The sequence below is a fragment of the Hesperophylax consimilis genome, chromosome 12, assembly GCF_061612785.1.
Source record: "Hesperophylax consimilis isolate HC1 chromosome 12, BYU_Hcon_1.0, whole genome shotgun sequence".
Taxonomy (NCBI): domain Eukaryota; kingdom Metazoa; phylum Arthropoda; class Insecta; order Trichoptera; family Limnephilidae; genus Hesperophylax; species Hesperophylax consimilis.
This window is the reverse complement of record NC_142847.1, coordinates 12,611,210-12,616,455: the sequence shown is the minus strand read 5'-3', so window position 1 is coordinate 12,616,455 and position 5,246 is coordinate 12,611,210. Positions and strand designations below refer to the sequence as shown.

The 5,246-nt window shown below is 30.1% G+C and overlaps 1 non-coding gene across 1 annotated transcript; it reads right to left on the bottom strand.

Moving 5' to 3' along the window:
- Nucleotides 1-2,087: 2,087 nt before the first annotated feature.
- On the bottom strand, nucleotides 2,088-2,159 carry TRNAE-UUC (transfer RNA glutamic acid (anticodon UUC)). Its single transcript has one exon. It is a non-coding gene; the product is annotated as a tRNA-Glu (tRNA).
- Between the last annotated feature and the right edge of the window lie 3,087 nt (nucleotides 2,160-5,246).

Here is a 5,246-nt window from a genome sequence, read left to right as displayed (position 1 = left end):
TCAAAGAGCGGCGTTTAAGAGGAAGCTACAAGTCAAAAATGTGTGTATTCTTGGTATACCTTATATTGTATGTAATAGGCATTAAAATCGCTTGACAAACGGAGTCTAGAAACGTTCGATTTCAAGCACGAAACTGGTTTTTATTTATTTTGTAAATAATTTTATAAGAAAGCAAAAAAGTTAATCAAGTGAAACTGTCACAGATAATCTTAGATATAATACTGAATTTTTTAAAGGTTGTTTTTTTTACGCGTTCATACATTTCTATTGAAAAAAATATTTTTTAGTAGTTTACATTTATATTTTTTATTGAGTAATTTATTATTTTATTTGTATTCTACTCAAGCAAAACGATAGGAAAACCTTCAATTTATCTAAATCATATTTTTTAGTATTCATAATGTACACCAATTCGTTATAAAGATTAATCAAAATACTGATTTAGCATTAAGATTCAAATTAACAAAAACTTACACAAAATACGTTAGTTCTCACCCATGAGTCACAAATTTTGAATCCCGTCATGTTACACTGCTACACAGTAACCTGAAACGGCGACTTTTTGACATGTATCCAAAAATATATAAGACTTTTCTATAACATCCTATATCATCAATACCAGATCAAGTAACCTAAATTTACACTAATACTATTGCAGGGATATGTTCAACTTTTTCAAAATTACAGAAATTTAAGTAGCAAATTCTAAAAGATAATAATTAATTAAAACTCTCGGGAAAAGTAAACATTGAAGGAAATGTGTTGATTTTGTTGTCTTTGATAAGGATTATGAAGGCAGTGGAACTTAATTTACTGATAAATGATAAATTTAATGATCTTATTAATAAATGATTTTTAAATTTTAGACAACTGAGAATAATACCTCAGATCTGGCGCAGAGGTATTGAGACTTTGTAATTCTACCTCCAATAATAATATATCTCAAAACCGTACCGTACGGTTATTAAAGTCATTGACTCGCCTCGTCGGCTCCCCGAAGGTTCATTGCCAAGGACGTATGGCTCCCGACAAAACATGCAAAAGGAAATTACGGAATTACGTTATGAACCCTCTGTACCAATTGAACAAGGTTATACAAAGTCAATTTGTCAGCTTTGATATTTTAATACGTAATCCAAAAATAAAAATAATAACGGTGAGTTTTTATGTTATTATTTATTGCGTTGTTTTTAAAACCGTGGTTAATTACTATCGAAGGATTACTTGTGCGTGTGCATTATTCATTTAGGTAATAAAACTGGGAAGATAATATACTTATTGTAGTAATGCTGAACAATAAGGAATAATATTCATAAAACCAGAGCTGGGAAACATGGGATGGTAACTCAATTTGAATTTAAGTTACGTGTGACTAATACAATGGTTAGTTTTAATTACCGGCCATATTCTATAGAAGTTTAACCCTTTTATTTATCAATGATGTACATCACCAATAAATTTTATGTTATTTGGTTTTACGCTCAGCTTTTTACTCGGGCTTTTACTCGGATTTTGAGAACAAAACATTCCTAGTGAGCTATCGAAAATTATATAAAAAAAAATTAAAGCATGATATAACAGTAAACGGATAAACTAAATATGAAACAATATTAGTAAAACATGGAACAATAACATAACATAATATTGAAACTAGAACAATACTAAATATAAGAAAAATCACTAAAACCTCATTAGCAACGCTACCATAATTTGTAGGATTCCACAAAGTGCTGGTGTAGATTACGCTTAATTACAAAAAGAGTCAGTAAATATATCAAGACTGCCTCCAAACTTTTTGCCCATATCATGCATCTTATTAGTTAGTGAGTGTGTATGATAGCCGGTTGTGTATGTATTGCAGAAGAATGTTACATTTTGTCTAGTGTTCCTAGGAGGTACATGGAAATTAATAGTGGCGACGATGGCTAAACGGCTCTATACAAAGTTGACAATTAAATATATTTAAATTTGCGTTAAATTTTAACAAAAATAATTTTCTTTTTGTAAGGAATTTTTTTTTTACAAAAACATTATTTTATAACGAAATTATAATATTTATAAGACACGTAAAAAAAATGTTTTAGTATTTCCCGTACCGGGAATCGAACCCGAGCCTGCTGGGTGAAAGCCAGCTATCCTAGCCACTAGACCATACGGGAAGACGAAAACCATGCAAGATTTTCACTTCAACGAATATAAAAATTTTCTCTTAAAATAACACACTCAAGCAGAAACCCCGCTTTGCCAACTGCTAATTAATTTTCTTAAAAGAACCCTGACAAAATTTGTAAATATAATAAGAAATACCATTTATACAATGTTAAGTGTCACAAATCTTTGTGTACGAAGCAACTGTCCAATAATATGTATGTATTTAGTGGCAATACTTTCTGCACACCCGTGAGAAAAAATGAGATATTATCATTGAGTCGTGAAGTTTGCCAAACCCGCTCTGAGATAGTCATGAAAAACGATTTGGAACACCTAGAATTTATATATAAGAATACAGACTAGATGTTAAATATGAAACTAATTCTTGATTATTATTTCGATATTTTAATAAATGTTACATTTATTTTCAATTTACTTCCAGTAATTTTCGTGAACGTATCAAATCCAGCTGAAATTTCCAGAGCGGGTTTTGTATCTCCATGACTCAATTATGGGATTTGTTAAGCTGAAAGTGTTTGTAAAAAAATGCCTCAGGATCATTGCATTTCAAAAACAAATAAATATATATATTTTGACAAATTAGAGAGACGTCGGAAATGTACCCTTCGAATTAACATCGTTGGTAAACTTCTGAAAAAAACGAAACTCACAGTTAAAAGTTTGAACAAAAGAAAACACGTTGAATTATTTTTAAAATAAAATATTTCTTTTATTTTCTAACATGATTTATACTTTTCTGTTCCAATTTTGAAAAATTATACGTGAATAATTTTACACATTACGCAATAATACACAGGAATATTTAACATCACAATTAGTATGAAATTATTTTGTTTGCATTTTTTGTGCATCACGTACCAAACGCCCTCTATATGAAAACTTGACAGGCAGGAAGATGAAAGGGTAACTTCTCGACTTTACACGGGCAGTTAAACTAATAACATTATTGGTGCAATTGATTTCTCGATTGCGAGATTGCTATAGCAGATCATTACATGGTCGCAGTTAATATTAAATATGACGAGCAAAAGGAACCTTTAAACATTGCGAAGGAGATTATTGTTTTGTCCCAAAAACGTATAGACAGCCAAATACATAAAATAAATTGGAATTCCTTACTTGATGAACAAGACAGTATTACACTGTATCAAAAAATTAAAAACAATTTTATTAACCTATACGAAAGATGCACAGTATCATTCCTGAAAAAACCGAATAAAAGACCAAACAGGATCAAAAATTGGATAACTACTGATATTTTAGAGAAAATTAAAAAAAGAGATTTGCTATTTCGAAGGTGGAAGAATTCACCAACCAATAAAAATTACGAAAATGAATACAAGGCCTTTCGAAATAATGTTAACAAACTAATTACTAAACAAAAATCATATTTTTTTTTAAAGATAAATTTAAAACATGTTTCAATAATACTAAAAAAACGTGGGATGAGATAAATAAAATTTTAGGAAGAAAAACTAAAAGCAATTGTGATGAAGTCATCTCGCGATATGTGATAAAAGATCAGACAGTGGAAAGTGTAACTAACCAATATGTGAATTATTTTTCAGATACTATATGTCATATGTTGCACAAGTGTGATTTTAAAGCATCTAATATTGATACAGTAGAATTACCTCACAGTATGTACCTACCTAAAGCAACTATCACGGAGATAACAAATATTGTTAAAAAAATTAAAAACTCAAAATCTGCTGCAATGGATAGTATAAGAATGCACGACATAAAAAAACATATAAATATTTTAGCCCCAATTATTACGCACTTAGTAAATAGACTTATTACTCAAGCAGAAATACCTGATGATCTAAAGTGTGCTATAATTAGACCTATTTACAAAGGTGGAGTGCACTCAGAGATAGGAAACTATCGACCTATCAGTATCTTGCCTGCACTTGAAAAAATCTTTGAAAAATATATTTCTTTAAAATTAAACAAATACTTACAGAAATTTTCCATTATAGACAAAAATCAATATGGCTTTCAAAAGAAAAAGAGTACTGAAATATTATTACAGGATTTCTCGAATTATGTAAATAATGAATTAAATAAAAAAATGCATGTTTTAGTATTATTTATCGATAATTACAAGGCGTTTGACACAATTAATCCGCAAAAATTATTAAATATTCTAGAAGCAATAGGAATCAGAGGAAATCTACTAAATTTATTTAAAAATTATCTATCTAATAGACATATCTGTGTAAAAATATTTGAAAAACTGAGTGGGAAAAAAAAAATGTACGCCGGTGTCCCGCAGGGGTCAATTTTGGGACCCACCCTCTATATAATATTTGTATCAATAATGAGTAAACTATTCTCACATGTTAAACACTTTGTATATGCTGACGACACGGCACTGGTCATATCAGATGAACAATTATATACTGCGATTAAATATATGCAAGAAGACTTTATATCTCTGATTAAATGGTGTCATGACGTAGGATTAATTATAAATACAAAAAAAAACTAAACTCATGCACATAAGATCTCCACATGCAAAAGTTTCCATCATGCCTGAAATAATTTCTCATAACTTTACCTGCATCCATCAAAATATTGTGCAGCCCTGCTCATGCGAAACGATTGAGCTAGTAAACGAATATGTTTATTTGGGCGTGACTGTTGATTGCTACTTTAAATGGGACATACAAATACACAAAATTTGTAAACGGCTGCGGGCGATAGTGGGTAGAATATACAAATTGAAGTGTTTCGTTCCTGTGAATACCTTAAGAATTATTTACATGTCACTCGCGGAATCAACTTTAAGATATGGAATAACCACTTGGGGACATTCTTGCAAAACAAATTTAAATTACGCACAATCAATACAAAATTCTATCGTTAAATTACTAGTTAAAAAAAATATTTTTTCGCAAAGACGAAACATTTCACTTTTGTATCAAAATTTAACAGTTTTGCCGGTGCAGGCCTTATTGTGGTATAAAATATTAATTCAGCACATATCTGACTCTGAGTATAAGAGGAAAGTTGAACATGGGCACAATACTAGGTTCACAAAGAATGAAGGCATGCTTGTACCTAAACAT